Consider the following 17,583-nt stretch of genomic DNA (forward strand, 5'->3'; position numbering starts at 1 on the left):
CAACTCCTAATGTGAACAAAAGCATTGAAGCATACCATGAACTGGTAAAGGAGTCTGCACACAACTTCTAGGAATTCGGTTTGATTCTCTTTTGCTTGTTCATATGCTTACTCCTTGCTTGCACTTATTTAAAAATGCAAATTAAAAAGAACCAAGATTCACACTTAAGTTTAAAACTTGAAAGTGAATATGAATATAGCTCTTTAAGATTGTCATGCATAATGTTTATTCCTTACATATACTTGGTGCTTGTGGGAAAAATATCATATAGGAAAATCATATTGACTAAGTTGTTGGGGAGTGTGATATAGTTCTGGCTTAGAAATCCTACCAGGTTCTAGTCAAGGTGCTTGGAGAATTTGTTTTTGATAAAACATATTATAAAACCATAGTATACATACTCTTGCTTTGTCTTGAGTTTTGTCAAGTCTTGTTGACCTTGTTGAGAAATTTATCATGCTCCTAAGATCAAGATCATGTACACTCCACATATATGTGCTGCTTCTACACTGGAAGTATGCAAAAAATATGCTTTTCATCCACCTCAAAATGTTTTACTCCTACACTAGGGGTAAACACAAAAATATTCCTGATAGGTTTATCCACCAAATAAATGCTCCAAGTTCTTGTGAATATCTCTCTTGAAAAGTTTTGCTATAGAAAACTGACATGGTGCTATGTAAAAGAAAAAGTAAAAAGAAAGAAAGAAAAAATATTGAAAAAATGGACACAAAGATGTCTAAGATATTTAAAACAATGGGTACTTAGATGCCAGCCTGAAAAAAAAGAGATAGCCCCTGCTCTTGCAAATATTTTAAGTTGCAACAAGAGAGATATGTTTTTAAGGAGCAAAGTAGAATTAGGTTAGCCACCAAATATTCCACATACATGCACATCTTGATCTAAGAGCATGACATTTCCCTCTTTGGATGCGGGATTTGACTTTACAATATATGCAAGATAAGTATGCTACATATTTTATCCCTACCTAATTAAAACTCCACATAAGCTTTTTAGAAGTAGGAAGATGTTGACACCAGTTTTTTGCACTGTGTCAAAATGATCGGAGTGGACTAATCGGTAGGAGGAAAGTTACTGTATACGCTGATAGCCGATGAAAGTCAGCTTGTGAAGATGGTTGCCTGATGACTGGTGGTGGTCGATGGAAAGGTTGATTTAGACTCAGGCGTTGCCGATGAGGTTGGAGGTATTATTGTCGATGTCGATGAAGGAAGGCTTGAAGACTACTGCCGATGAAATAGGAAGTATGCCGATGGAAAGGAGGTCAGTGAGATTTCCATCGTAATTGAGGCGGACAGGGAAATAGATAGGAGTTGGTTTCCTTTTCTGTATTTATTAGAATATGATTCATGTAAGAGTCACGTATTTCCTTAGGTATGGATTTGGTGTCCTAGTTATGTTTGGTTATGTCTCTTTAGATCAGGGTATAAATATAGATTGAAGGGCAATGTAAAATATATCTCAATCAATATCAAAACCAATTTTTACTCCTATTTGCATCTACTTACTTTTCGGCAACTTCGTCAATTTGCACATTTTTCTTTTTATGAGTTCTCATTGATTCGGCGAGTTGCATCAGCAGTGCAACCTTCGGTGATTCTCGAGTTCCTGCGTGAGTACCTCTTGGCCGTGACTTCCGGGCGTATCGCTGTTGTCAGGACCAAAGTGCTCGTATCTTCATCCTTGTCGATTAACAGGTCAAATCGACTGGCACACTTTGGATATCGATTCGGGTATTAGCCCTTTGTGTTTGCAGATCCACTTTTGCATCAACACATCTTTTGGCACGCCCGGTGGGACAAATCAATCCGATCAATATGTTCAATCCCGAGATCGATTCAGGGAACATCATCGCGGTATCAAAAGAGGATCTTAAGGAAGAGCAGAGGCAGGCTATGGAAAAAGCTATAGAAGAATACAGGCAGCTTTGTCTAAAATCGTTTAGTCTGAACAAGAGTGGACAAGTCATCCAGAAGCAAGATTTGCCATTGCCTCGGCAGGTTACCTTTGACTCCAATCCTAGTAAACTTCAAGAGATGGTTAATTCTGCAGTAAATCACGCTTTAATTAATTATTCCAATGTGTTGTCCAATACTGTTCATAATGCTGTGGTTCAAACTCTCAAAGAAGGACAAATGGCACCGCATTATGTTAGGCCTGCCTATCACCAGCCAGAGCCGGCATCTGTTAATACTCCATCGGCTCCCTTGGCTGTTGTGGGTACAGAAGTTATTCTCCTCCAGTATCGATAGGCTTACCTAATATTCAATCTACACCGATACGATCAGATCTGGTAGGATGAGTTTAGCTTAATACAGATCTAGTGGCATCAGCTATGTTAGGCCCTGTGTCTCAGAATAGCCAGATTCCTGCTAATTGGTGGGGATATGGTATGCCTCCGGAGTCATCTACTTTCAATCCTGGGTTACCTCAAGTATTTGACACAGTAGGAAAAGCTCCTATACCATCGGCTGTTTCGCTGATGGCCCAAGTGCCTCAATATGCCACAGCAACTACTGTACAACCAACTCCAGGAGGTTTCCAGATGCCTTTGGTTCAAACACCCAGTTCAAATCCATTGGCAAGCTTACTGCCGATGCAGCAGAAAGCCCCTGTTATGAGTCAAACTGGGGTTCAGTTCATGCCTCAAGCTGGTTATAATTATCCAACAATGTCAGCAAATTACCAGCCATCGGCAAGTTTTATACCGATGAGTTCTAGTAATGGTTGGTCAGGACAATTACCTGTTCAACATATAGTTCAGCAAAATCAACAGGTTGCAGGGATTCAACAAGGTCATATGCAAGCTAGTGTCCAGAATCAAGCATCGGCAGCACAGCCGATGAATCCTTTCCAACAGGTTAATGGACCACAAGTAACGGCAAATATGCCGATTGCTGGAGATCGTGGGCCACAAAGATATGTGGAGGGATATCAGCAGGCACCTCCGGTAGAAATTATGAAGGATCAGTTTGGGATAAAGCCCAAGGTCAATACTTATTCTTATCGGACTCCATATCCTCCTGCATATGATTTAATTCCTCTCCCAAATCGGTACAAGATACCAGATTTCACTAAATTCTCCGAGCAAGATGACACATCAACAATGGAACACGTCAATCGCTTCATTATTCAATGTGGAGAGGCAGCTAGCAGAGATGAATTAAGAGTTCGATTATTTTCATCATCTTTGTCTGGATCGGCATTTACGTGGTTCATTTCATTACCACCAAATTCTATTATTACCTGGGCTGATCTAGAAAAACAATTTCATAAGTATTTCTTTGCTGGAATCCATGAAAAGAAGCTTACTGATTTAGTAAAATTGAGACAGTGCAATGATGAATCGATGGAGAGCTTTGTGCAAAGGCTACGAGATGTAAAAAATAAGTGCTACAGTCTGGTGCTGGATGATCGGCAGCTTGCTGATCTAGCTTTCCAAGGGTTATTGCCACATCTTAAAGACAGATATGCTTCTCAGGAGTTTGAAAGCCTCAGTCATCTTGTGCAAAGGATATCTGATCAAGATACTAGGGTTTTTGAACCTAAAAAGAATTGGAGTAAAAAGGTATCATTTGTTGAAGAAGTAGGAGATTCTGATTCTGATGAAGAACCAATTATTGGCTTAGCTGAGTGGGTTAAGAATAAAAAGCCGATATCTTGTCCCTTTGGTCAAAAAGAGCCAGAAAAGTTTACCTTTGATATCACCAAGGCCGACAAAATATTTGATCTTCTGCTTCAAGAGGGCCAAATTAAGCTGTCACCTAATCATGTTATTCCATCGGCAGAAGAGTTGAAGAAGATCTTGTACTGCAAATGGCACAATGCAACTTCACACAGTACAAATGAGTGCAAGGTGTTTAGGCAATAGTTACAATCGGCTATTGAATCTAGGAGAATTAAGTTTGGCACTTCCAAGGCCCAGAAGCCGATGAAAATTGATCAACACCCTTTTCCAGTAAATATGTTGGAGGCCAAAGGGAAGACTAAGGTATTGACGTTAGAGGCTGCTGAGAAAAATGTGTCAGTGGATCCCCAACATCGGATAACTACCGATGATGCAAAAAGTAAGGGTTTGCTGGGAGAAAGCAGTAGTTCCAAAAATCCTCCTCGACCTGGCATTGTGATTACTCATCGAAGGCAGCAGGAGAGTTGGCGTCAACGAAATGACCGATATCGACAACAGCAAGAAGAGAGACGTCAGGAAGAATGGCATCGGCATAAAGATCATTGGAGGTGCCCGTTTTTCATCCATTGCTGGGAAGAAGGTATTAAATTGCCAACTGTTGAAAATTGCCCTGAGTGCAATGGTTATTATGGGGTCAATCGGTCAGAAAGGAGGTTTCAACCTAGTAATCAGGGTTTATCTATCAATGAGCCGATCAGAGGTAGAGCATCAGTGCATGATCGGCTGGGGGGCAGACTAAGTGTACATGAGAGGCTTGGTAAACACGCTGGATATTTTCCAAGGAATCAAGAGGAGCTTGAGGAGATGGCAAACGCAAGAGTTCCCGATGAGGAAATATTCTACAGGGACCCTAATATACGCCGTGTAGAATCAACTAGGACCTGTTATCAGCCGGTTTGGAAAACCAAGTTTCCTCGATGGTGCCCGGAGGGTCTGACAAAGACACAGAGAAGGAGGATGCAACGTGAGCATCAAGAGGATTTATACCGAGAAGAAAATTCCTCCAATGAGAGGTCTGGTCATCAGCAGTGGCAGGTAAAACACAAAAATAAGGGTCCATCAGCAGATGTTAATATGGTATTCATGTTGCCGATGGAGTTTTTGGCACTATCTGATAATGAGGAAGAAGTTGTTCTCTCTGATCAAGTAGCTCAGTTGACACTAGATCCAATGATGGTTGTCTTTGAGAAACCTACCAATGACAAGAGACAACATCTTAAAGCTTTGTTTGTGAAAGGTAGAGTTGATGGGCAGCCTGTATCTAAGATACTCATTAACGGAGGGGCTACGATTAATATTATGCCTTATGTGATGTATCGGAAACTTGGCAAGGGAGATCAAGACTTGACCAAAACCGATATAATGCTGAAGGATTTTGAAGGCAATGTGTCACCGGCTAAAGGGGCAGTATGCGTTGAATTGACCATTGGCAGCAAAACCTTGCCGACAACGTTCTTTGTTATTAATGGCAAGGGTGCATATAATCTACTTCTTGGGAGGGATTGGATTCATGCTAATTGTTGTGTTCCTTCTACAATGCATCAATGTCTCGTACAGTGGATTGGGGATAAGATTGAGGTTGTTCCTGGTGATTCTTCTTATATCATCGCATCGGCAGAATCAGATACTTATGAGCGAACCAGATGCATATCAGGAGAAGTTTGGGAAAGAGAGTTCCTTAGAGTTGCTGACTATGAAATTCCACCGATCCAAGCAGTCGGTTCTGAAGAAGAATTTTAATGGATAGGTTTGTCGATGATGGAAAATTAGGTCAAGGGTTCACATCGGCAGATGATTTAGTAGAAGTAGATATTAGTAATGGCGATAGGCCAAGACCTACATTTATTAGTGCTAAGTTAGATTCCAAGTGTAAGCAGCAAATGACTGATTTGTTAAAAGAGTATAAAGATTGTTTTGCTTGGGATTATATTGAGATGCCTGGATTAGACCGATCGATAGTTGAACATCGGTTACCTATCAAATCTGGATTTCACCACATCAGCAGCCAGCGCGCCGATGCAATCCTAATATACTTCCTGACATTAAGGCTGAAATAACTAAATTAATTGAGGCAAAGTTTATTCGACAGTGTCAATATGCAGAGTGGATCTCTAATGTGGTTCCTGTTTATAAGAAAAATGGAAAACTTCGTGTTTGTATTGATTTCAGGAATCTCAACAAAGCCACACCGATGGATGGCTATCCAATGCCGATTGCTAATTTGTTGATTGATGCTGCAGCTGGACATCAAATTATCAGCTTCATGGATGGTAATGCAGGCTACAATCAAATATTCATGGCTAAAGAAGATATTCCCAAGACTGCTTTTAGATGTCCAGGTCATGTAGGACTATTTGAGTGGATAGTCATGACGTTTGGTTTGAAAAATGCCGGTGCTACTTATCAAAGAGCTATGAACTTTATTTTTCATGAATACATCGGCACATTAGTGGAGATCTACATTGATGACATAGTGATTAAGTCTAGAGACATCACAAAACATCTAGCCGATCTACGAAAGATATTGGAGTGCACAAGGAAGCATGGATTGAAGATGAATCCTAATAAATGTGCATTTGGTGTATCGGCAGGACAATTCTTGGGTTTTATGGTGCATCAGCGGGGCATCGAAATCAGTAGGAGGTCTATTGATGCAATTAACAAGGTGGTTGCTCCTGCCAATAAAACTGAATTGCAATCTTTGATTAGTAAGATTAATTTCATCAGAAGATTCATATCTAATCTATTAGGTAAGATCAAGGCTTTCAGTCCATTACTTAAATTGAAAGCCGATCAGGAATTTGTATGGGGAGCTGAGCAGCAGTTAGCCCTGGATGAAATTAAGAAATATTTAACAAATCCTCCGGTGCTAGTTCCACCTCAACACGGGAAACCTTTCAGGTTGTATTTATCAACTGATGATACCGTTATCGGTTCAGCTCTTATTCAAGAATTTAAAGGGAAAGAACGTGTTATTTATTATTTGAGCAGAAGATTAGTGGATGCTGAAACAAGGTATTCGGCCATCGAAAAATTATGTCTGTGCTTATACTTTTCTTGTGTCAAATTAAGACATTATTTGTTATCTGCCGAATGTACGGTCATATGCAAAGATGATGTAGTCAAGTATATGCTGTCGATGCCGATATTAAGTGGTAGAATCGGCAAGTGGATTTTAGCATTATCAGAATTTGAACTATGTTACGAATCGACTAAGGTAGTTAAAGGGCAGGTTATGGCTGATTTTGTCACTCAGCATTGTAATGCAGTGGACTCTCTGGAGGTTGCTCCTTGGACACTTTTCTTCAATGGGTCCACATGTGGTGAAGGAGCAGGTATCGGCATTGTGTTGATTTCACCTCAAGGAAGGAAGTATGAGTTTTCATCGCCGATTGTTGTTACATCGACAAACAATCAGGCTGAATACCAAGCCTTGATAAAAGGCTTAGAATTGTTGAAGGAAATACGTGCCGATGCTGTTGAAATCTTTGGTGATTCTATGCTAGTTATAAATCAATTGGCTAGGATTTATGAATGCCGAAGTGAAGTTTTAATTTCGTATTATGAAAGATGTTTGCAATTGTTGAAAGGGTTTAGAGATTTTCGTCTTGAACACATTCCTCGACTGCATAATGAGGAGGCTAATCGACTAGCTCAGCATGCTTCAGGGTATCAGCCTATTCAGGAAGTGCTAACATCGGCAGTTGATACCGATGACTGGAGGAAGGAGATTGTCGGTTATTTAAAGGATCCATATAAAAAGGTTGAAAGACGTATAAGGTTCCAAGCTACCAAGTATGTGCTCCTCGATGATGAATTATATTATCGAACTATAGATGGAGTTTTACTCAGATGTGTTAGCAGTGATGAATTGAAAAGTTTGATGGGTGAAATTCATGAAGGAGTGTGTGGAGCGCATCAATCGGCTTTCAAGATGAAGTGGATGATCAGAAGGAATGGATACTATTGGCTAACTATTCTTGAAGATTGTTTTAAATATTTTAAAGGATGTCAGGGGTGTCAAAAGTTTGGTAATATTCAAAGAGCGCCTGCATCGGCTATGAACCCTATAATTAAACCTTGGCCGTTCCGGGGGTGGGCTATTGATCTCATCGGTCAGATTTATCCGCCATCAAGCAAAGGACATAAATTTATTCTGGTTGCTACCGATTATTTCGCAAAATGGGTTGAGGCAATTCCTTTAAAAAAGGTGACATCGGCTAACATGATTGATTTTGTGAAAGAGCATATTGTTTACCGATTTGGTATTCCTCAGACTATCACTACCGATCAGGGCACTATGTTTACATCAGGAGAATTTGATGAGTTTACTGTAGGTATGGGAATTAAAATTTTAAATTCTTCTCCATATTATGCTCAAGCTAATGGTCAGGCTGAGGCTTCTAACAAAGGGATTATCAAACTCATTAAGCGCAAAATTGAAGAAAATCCTAAGAGATGGCATACAGTATTAAATGAAGCCTTGTGGTCATATCGGATGTCATATCATGGTGCGACCAAAGTGATGCCTTATCAGTTAGTATATGGACACGACGCAGTATTGCCTTGGGAAATTAAAACTGGATCTAGGCGAATACGTTCTCAAGATTAGCTGACAGCCGATGATTATGATATTCTTATGAAGGATGAGTTGGAAGATGTGATGGGTCATCGGTTAAGGGCTCTAGTTAGCATCGAAGAAAATAAGAAGAGAGTAGCCAGATGGTATGACAAGAAGGTGAAGGTAAAGGAGTTTGCCGATGGAGATCTGGTCTGGAAATTGATTTTACCAATTAGGACTAAAAGTTCAAAGTTCAGAAAGTGGTCTCCTAATTGGGAAGGTCCATATTGGATAAATCAGTCTATTCCTGGTAACGCATATATTCTAGAAACCCTCGAAGGGGTCATGTTTCCCAGAGCGTTAAATGGAAAATATTTAAAGAAATATTACCCTAGTATCTGGATGGATGCATAAAAGTATAAGTGCCGATAACAGTCCTATCGGCTAGAATTATACAAGGATGTCAATGTCTCATAAAGTGCTGATGCAATAGACAAGATTTACAAATTTAACAAGGATTGGATAGCTAATATCGCACGCTAGGCGAAATTTGGTCGGCTTCCTTCATTTCTTTGATGTCTTCATCGGCAAGCACCTTCCATAGGCTTGAGTTTTTTCTTCATGGCCAAGGCTTTGCTGAGCCTAGGGTGTCTCTTTCTTGCTGAAGGGCCTTGATGGCATTGGGTAGCTGGCTTTCTTCTTGTTGAGCATGAGTTAAGGCTGCCTCGACTTCTTTCAATTCTGCCAATAGAGCCATCTTCTTTGCCGATAAATCCAAGATTTTCTGCTTAAGTTCAGCGCTCGAAGTCTGCAAGTTGCCGATGCCCTTGTGCTTCTAATCAGCAATTTGTTTCAGTTGTAGCATCTCCTCTTTGAGTTGAGCCTGAGCTGCTCTATCAGCAATACGTTGAGCAGCCCATTGATATTGCAGTTGGCGGCTTTCTAAATGGGCTGCTGGGAAGAGTACTTCTTCAACGTCGGCAGGGACCTGGCCACGGATTGTTTTGAAAATTGCCTTTGCAGGGTCCGAGTCATCTACCAGTTGGGCAGTATCCTGCTGTAACAAGCTCAGGAGAGTTTCCAACTTGGACTTAGTTTCTGCCGATATTGTTCCCAGTGCAAGGGAAGAACTTGTTTCCTCTCCATCATCGTCAGAGACATCAATGGCAAAGGAGAATAGGCTATTTGGGGAGTCTTGTTCCTGAGGAAAAGAAAAGGAGGTCAGTTAAGGATAAGTATGAGTATTATAAATCAACTAGGTCAATCGGTTTACCTGTTTCAAGGCAATTTCCTGTGCTTGACTGAGAGGAAGCAGACTAGGAGTATGCCATGTGGAGGATCGGCTGAGCTTGCTGATGGGATATCCTCTATGACTTCATCGGTGGTTGGCTCTTGAGGTATGATGACCGATGACATTGGGGCAGATGTAGGGATCGGCATGGACCTCTGTCAGTTTTGGCTGTGCCTCAGCATCTATTAAAGCTTTGCGCTTTGCTTGGGCATCGGCAACGATTGGCTGGGGGGCATCGGCACTTGTTGGTTGTGAAGCTTGGACATCTGGTACAGCTTGCCGATGTACCCAATTGTTGCTGCAAAACAAGTGTAAGGTATGATATTTAACAGATAAAATGTGAAGTCAAGGGGATATCTCTGAAGGTTTGTCAGAAGAAGTGGTGCTTGATATCGGAGGAATTGCCGATGACGATCCAGCAGCAGCTCTTACCCCCTGATGATTAATGTTAATATAGTTTGTGATCGGCATAAGTAGAAATAAACTAGGTTGTTACCTTGAATGCCTTGACCAAGGTTGTAGTAGTAGCCGATGGAGTGGCCCTAGTTGTAGCCAATTTGGACTTGGAGGTGATGGTCTTGGTATGGATCTTCTAGTGAGTCAAAGCAGCTAAGGTGGAGGTGTTGTAGCCGATCGGTGATATCGGGGAAACAGGCTGAAGATCGAAGGGTTTCCCACTTTTGCTCATAGATGGTGCTAGGTTGTTAACCTATCATAAGAGAGTCAGTTACTGATATATGAAGGGAAAAAGTAGAAGGGAGTTAAAAGAAACTTACTACATCATCAGGGATGGCATATTCAGGGTTGATCATGTGCCGATATGTGTGAGTAGAAGTTGCAAACAGTTGTTCCTTCCACTCTCGCCACCATTGCTTATATGACTCGGTGATGAAAGATACTGGCGTCCAGGTGGATATATCAACATCTATAGTATCAGCATCGGGGGAGAGTTGTACTACCTTGTTCCAATCTATTCCATAGGTGATTGTTTCTCTGGGTTTGATCACATTGGCAAAACTAAGTTTGATTGGCAGTTGCCCAAAAGCCAATTGACGGGATACTGCCGATGGGTTGTAAAATTCATACGTAATGTTGGTATTTTTCTTGCTACCAAATGTATTTACTGGAATTGCCCTGGGAGTAATGATGGCCATCATGAGTTTCTTATCCTGATTCAGAGTGTCATCGGCAAAGTTGAAAAGAAGGGGGAATCTATTTTCTTCGTCAATATAAGGTACCCAGGCCCTATGATCACGAGAAAGACCATTGTAGAAGCTTTGGAAGAATCTACCAATCTGGTCTTCATTGGCCTCTGTTCCAGGAAGGACAATTATGGCTTCACCAAAATTGAGGGGTGAGCGTGTTGCCGATTCATCGTCCCCAAGCACATGGTCTTCAGCAATTTCTCGTGGGAATTGTTGGGCAAAAAAGTCCCATTGCAAACGTTTGTGCATATGGGCATTCAGCCACATGTTGATAAACCACCACGGGCCTCCTAGGTTGCCGATGGGTTCGCCAAGCAAAAGTTTCTGAGACACTTGATGAAGAAGATGATAAGTGGAGCTCAGAAGGTATCGGCCAAGAGGGAACCTTACACCATTAGCCAAAAGTTCAGCTACAGGGGAGGAAGGCGTTGGTTGGTCCTACTGATCGACCATAGAAGATAAATTTTTCTAACCACATATTCAAGAATGTGGCATGTTCCCTCTGGTTAACTGTCCCGGTCTTCTGGTATTCTTGAATGTATCCTGTCCAACCGCTAATGTTGTGAGTATTCACCCTATATTCAGATTTTCTGCCATAGATGGAGCCTTCATCGGCAGTTGAAATATCCAAGCTAGTGAGCATGTGGACATCAGCAAGTGTGGGAGTAGCTGGGCCATGTCCAAACATAAAAGTGTTTGTTGTGTCTGACCAGAAGTAAGCAGCTGCAATCATCATTGACTCATTCTTTTGCATATCGGCAATAGATAGCCTAATGCATTGGTCTAGCTTCCGTTCTGCCTAGTATACTTGCATCGATCTATTAACCCTCAAGTACCAATCTTTCCACCCTTTGGTGGTTTTGGGCCAAGATCGGAATGTGTCTTTCCATAAATTCAGAGAGAAATTTTGGGCTCTAAAGGGGATTCTGTTAACCTCTGCATTAATTAGATCAGTTGGATCTGGGTTGCCCATTGGTCCTAGGCATTAGGACATGCGGCTGATCGGTTGGAATAACTAATTTGTTGTGCAGTTCCTAAGTTTAAAGGATCCGGAGAACAAAAGAAAAGAAAAATCACCAACTGTATGAACTTGCAAAGACTTAGGGGAATCGAGGTAAAAGGTAATGGAAGTGGAACGAACCGCAGGGACGTCGAAGTTGATTGCCATTATCTTGAGGAAGATGGGAGCACAAGCCGGAGACTCGAGGTTGACTGCTGGAGAAGAGTTCTTGTTGGTTGAGGTCGTGCACAGTTGTTCGTCGGAGTCACCACTCGGAAAGAGAAAATGTCAAAGATTGGAGTCTGAGGGTAGAAGACGAGCGTTCTGGAGGAATCTATTTATAAGCCGCTTGGAGTAGGGGTATTTTGGACTTATCTCTATACCGTGCGCATGTAGGTCGAGGTGGTTCAGATGGATATGGTAACTGTTCGCATGATAATCAGGGGATTGTATAGATGAGTTGATGACAAGTAATCATGACTTGGAAGAGATATCGGTACAGGATATTTTAATTCTGAAAATAACAGCATTATTATGTGAGGATCTTGCCGATGGGTTATTGTTTCGGTATCTTAACCATAATTAAGGCAAGAGTGGTTGGCGATTGTGCGATATTTACTGAGGTGCGTGAATCAGGATTAGATTTGATTAGATTTGATAACAGATCAGGTTTTGGCTTGGAGGATGAGTTACGGTAATCGGACGAAGGCAAACATTATCTAGAGTAAATTTCGGAGCATTAATGGTTTTATACTCCGAAATTGGGGGGCATGTGTTGACACCATTTTTTGCACGTGTCAAAATGATCGGAGTGGACTAATCGGCAGGAGGAAAGTTACTGTATACGCTGATAGCCGATGAAAGTCAGCTTGTGAAGATGGTTGCCGATGACTGGTGGTGGTCGATGGAAAGGTTGATTTAGACTCGGGCGTTGCCGATGAGGTTGGAGGTATTATTATCGATGCCGATGAAGGAAGGCTTGAAGACTACTACCGATGAAACAGGAAGTATGCCGATGGAAAGGAGGTCAGGTGAGATTTCCATCGTAATTGAGGCGGACTAGGGAAATAGATAGGAGTTGGTTTCCTTTTCTGTATTTATTAGAATATGATTCATGTAAGAGTCACGTATTTCCTTAGGTATGGATTTGGTGTCCTAGTTATGTTTGGTTATGTCTCTTTAGATCAGGGTATAAATATAGATTGAAGGGCAATGTAAAATATATCTCAATCAATATCAAAACCAATTTTTACTCCTATTTGCATCTACTTACTTTTCGGCGACTTCGTCAATTTGCACATTTTTCTTTTTACGAGTTCTCATTGATTCAGGCGAGTTGCATCGCAGTGCAACCTTCGGCGATTCTCGAGTTCCACGTGAGTACCTCTTGGCCATGACTTCCAGGCAGTATCACTGTTGTCAGGACCAAAGTGCTCGTATCTTCATCCTTGTCGATTAACAGGTCAAATCGACTAGCAGCGCTTTGGATATCGATTCGGGTATTAGCCCTTTGTGTTTGCAAATCCTCTTTTGCATCAACAGAAGAAAAAGAAGGCATTATTGAGTTGTGCCTTAGTGAGGAATCATACACAATTGAGCGATTTGGGAGTACCATTTGAGGAGTATAAAGTGAACTATGCTTTTCTTGTGAAAACTTTAAAAAAACTCCAAGTTACTGAGATGAGATTTGGGAAGATGACTTTGCTTCGAGACCTGTTCCACTTTTCAACCGCTCAAGGAGATATGTTAGCCACTCCACATATCCTATAGGTACAAGGAATGTTTTGGAATAATCTGTATGCTAGTTCCATTCTTGAATAGTTATGTTTATGTTTACTTTATTCTAACCTTTACTCGGGGATGAGCAAAGAACTAGTGTGGGGAGAGCTTGTTGATGGTCACTAACACCAATTATAAACCATCAATATAACTTGCATTTATATTTAATTCCATCACCAAACATAGGTATAGGGGTTTAAACTAATGAATTTCATGAACTTTGGTGATTTCATAACTGTAGGAGGATTTATCTAGAAAACAACTCCTAGGACCACTGTCATACACTCCAAATAAGCAAACCGACGACAATGAGTGATTCAACCTGTGAAACCTGCGAAAGATGACTCAAGACGGGGCCCAAGCCTCACCACCAGAAGGAGGAGCCCACCTAGCACTATAGTGGCCCAGCTGGCCCACTAGGGAGGCCGCCCGGCCCATGGGGGTGGCCCATCGCCCTCTGCTGCCACGTACTCCTTCCTATGATCTACACAATTGATTCTAAGATGGTTTTATGTTGATTTATCCAACTGGTGGTCAAGAGAGTAGACGTGGATCGATGATGTGGCAATTACTTGCCCCTAACTCCACCTGGAGTCCATGCCCTCTACTCCACCTTGATTCCTTGGCCCCTACTCTTGCTCCCCCGATATAATGGCGCGTAGACCACCTCCTTGAGACACCTCTACATACCCTATGCTTCAGAGCTTCACAATTTCATACCCTAATTGTAGTAGTGTCCCTCTAGATGATTCTCATCTACTTGAATTATAGAAAATAGGGAGAGAGGAGAGGAGAGAGATCTGAGGAGGAGCCAGATTTGTTAGATTCTTCTACTTTGTACCTCTATGGATTTGATTCATCTTTGAGCTACATCTAGGTTATTTTATTGGTATTTTTAAGTTCTTTATTTAATTGAATTCAATCTTTACTATATTTTATTTATCAGAATTCCGCTTGCATTGAGTGCTCCAGTCTTAAGATCTTGATTAGAGTAGTAATCATTAGCGTAGACGTGGTGTCTAGGCTAGTGTTTACCTGAGTTTATGCCCAATCTCACAGGTTAGTTGTGGTAGCCCTAGTGGTGACAACTCTGTCAGGCCATTGCAATCCACCCCGTTAGGATTGGTGTTTCGTAGAGCTTAGGCAGCCTTCCCCCCAACTACTTTTCTCAATTATTTTGAGACTCAGAAAGGTACTATTGCTCCAAAGTAAGTAAAGTACAGTAAGCCTAATCCTTAGTTATCTAGTATAAGCCATAGAAAATCCCTCTCTACCCACAAAAACACTTTTCTATCTTTACCTTTAGATGACCTTGATTCTTACTAGAACACTTCACATTGGTATCCTTGCGCTTGTGGATTTTTTTGTGTGCGTTAACATATACCAACAGCCAGGGTTTGGATTTTTAAGTTCTTTGGACAGGACTTAGCTAGAGAAGAGTCCTTTACTTTATGGGTGCATCATCTGGTCCCGATGATGGAGATTGATAATTCTGCCTCTTGTGACTCTGGTGATGATGTTACCTTCTCCTTCCACACCTGCTTGGTGTATGGACTTGACTTTGGCAGAGCAGGTTCATCTTTTAGAACTCCTCTAGGTTTGTTATCTTCCTCCCATTCATTCTTTGGAGATTGATTTTTCTAGTTTTGGGATGATCGATGTCTCCTCCTAGAGTGGGACTTCTGTGGCTACTCATAAGTAGTGTAACTATTAAAATAATAGCATACCTTTTATACAGGGAATTGGAAGTGGACTTGTCCAGATCCGACGTAGATGATCACATTGGTGGTGTTGAGGAATGGTCTTCCAAGAATGATGGGTGTATCATCTTCTTCTTCACTCATGTCTAGAACCATGAAGTCGGTAGGGGCATAGTGATCATGTATTCTTACCATAATATCTTTTGCTATCCCCTCCAGGAATCGGATTGATTGGTCTGCCCTCTGTAATTACATATATGTAGGGAACAAAGGTTCATCACCGAATAAATATTCATACGTTACCTTGGACATTATGTTGACCCCCGATCCAATGTCGTAGAAGGTCTTGTGGAATATTCTTTGTCCAATGGTACACTCAATCGTCGATACACTAGGATCATCCTTCTTGGCAAGGAATAGGTGAAGCGAGGAGGTGGTCGTACTTTGATCTGAGTGTGTTGATCATATTGACTGTCTCTTCATGTGGTTGCCTATCTTTGTTCTTCCTTCTTCTCCTATTCTTCTTCTTTTTGTTCACTATTGTCACTTTGGGCAAATATGGCGTCTACGGATGTCTGGGAGATTGCAAGATATGATTCTTGAAAGAAAAATTCTCCATTCTATCCTTGATTGCGAAGCAGATCTTGGCACTGTCCACTTAGATGATGTTTTTAGTGGTGCTTAGGAAAGGTCAGCCCAAAATAATGGGTGCCCTTACATCTCCACCTGTTTCCAAAACCACAAAGTCTACAGGAACATATGATTGTCCCACTCAAATAATGGCATCTTCAAGAATTCTCTTGGGGTAACAGAGTGACTGATCTACAAGCTGCAAACGCATATTTGTGTACAACAAAGCATCTCCATTAATTTGATCATAGATTACCTTAGGCATGATTTTGACATTTTCTCCGAAGTCACAGATAGCTTCTTGAAAAATGTGAGGTCCAATGGCGATAGGGATGACATGTCTTAATAGATCGCTCTTCTTCTTAGGCAATGTATAATCTATCCACCTTCCCGTCAATGGCTCCATGTAGTAGTAAGCTGCATTATGAATATTGACAAGGTTTGCAGTTTCTAGATCTTCTGGTTGCCCTAGAATCTTAACTTTATTAGATGGAGGAACAACAACTGCCAGCTGAGCTATGTGTGATTCTATCATTTTATTAAAGCTATGCTAGTTCTTAATGGCAGAAGCAAAGCTATCCATTCTATTATTTATGTTCTCTAGAATTTTATCATTGGAAGCTACATTACTAGATAATCCCTCCATAATTTTGGATTAACCAGCAATTAATTCTCTCAAGGGTGGTTGATTGAAATTATTAAAATTATTACCTTCATAGTTACCTTGATAATTACCTTGGTAGTTCAGCCTTTGTTGCTGGTTCCATCCTTAGTTCTACTGAGGACGAGAGTAATTGCTGTTGTTGATAAAATTCACATCCTCATGGCTCTCAGGATAGTTATTCCTTGAATGCCTAGTGCTTCCACACACTTTACATGTCATGTGAGAATCATGAATGTGCATGACTTCTTGCTTCTCATTGGCTCGATCTTCAAGCTTCTTCATCAGTAGGTCCATCTTGGCAGATAGCATTTCTACTTCCTTGAGTTGATGTATACCTCCACCTCTTTTTGTGGGTTTGGGCACGTTCTTCATTCTAGCCTTGGTTGGAGGCCATCTTCTCCAAAAGAGTGGTCACAGCTAGAAGTGTAAGTGACAAGAATGCACCTCTAGCAGTAGCATCCATAGTCTCACAGGTACTATTGGTCAACCCATGATAGAAAGTCTGCATGAGTAGCCAATTCACCACCCCATGATGAGGACATTCCGTAGTATAATCTTGAAAGCGTTCCCATGCCTCAGGGATAGATTCATCATGTTATTACTAAAAGCTTGAGATTCTCCCATGTAGAGCATTGGTCTTGCCTATGGGAATGAACTTTGCTAGAAAGGCAGTGGAGTCGTTATCCCATGTAGTGTTTCTATCTTTATTGGTGTAGAACCATTGCTTTGCCTTTCCCAAGAGTGAGAATGGGAAAAGGTGAAGTAGTATGGCATCCTAGGTTACTCCTTTGATGGTGAAGGTGTTGCAGATCTCTAGGAAGTGTTGGAGATGTGCACTCTCATCTTCATGTGCCTTTCCACAAAACTGGTTTGCTTGCACCATATTGATGAGAGCTAGCTTAAGCTCGAATCCATTATCTCCAACATTGACTATCAGTCCAGTATGGATGTTGGCCATAGTTGGAGCAAAGAGAGAGTCCTATTAGCCATGGCTTCAAATTCTATTATTAAGCTTCACCTTATCTGGTTGTCTTCTGACTTTAA

General features: G+C 41.2%; 1 non-coding gene across 1 annotated transcript; it reads left to right on the forward strand.

Moving 5' to 3' along the window:
- Window positions 1-17,063: 17,063 nt before the first annotated feature.
- Window positions 17,064-17,172, forward strand: LOC136462171 (small nucleolar RNA R71). Its single transcript, XR_010760689.1, has one exon. It is a non-coding gene; the product is annotated as a small nucleolar RNA R71 (small nucleolar RNA).
- The last annotated feature ends 411 nt before the right edge of the window (window positions 17,173-17,583 follow it).

Source organism: Miscanthus floridulus, chromosome 6, assembly GCF_019320115.1.
Source record: "Miscanthus floridulus cultivar M001 chromosome 6, ASM1932011v1, whole genome shotgun sequence".
Classification (NCBI taxonomy): Eukaryota; Viridiplantae; Streptophyta; class Magnoliopsida; order Poales; family Poaceae; genus Miscanthus; species Miscanthus floridulus.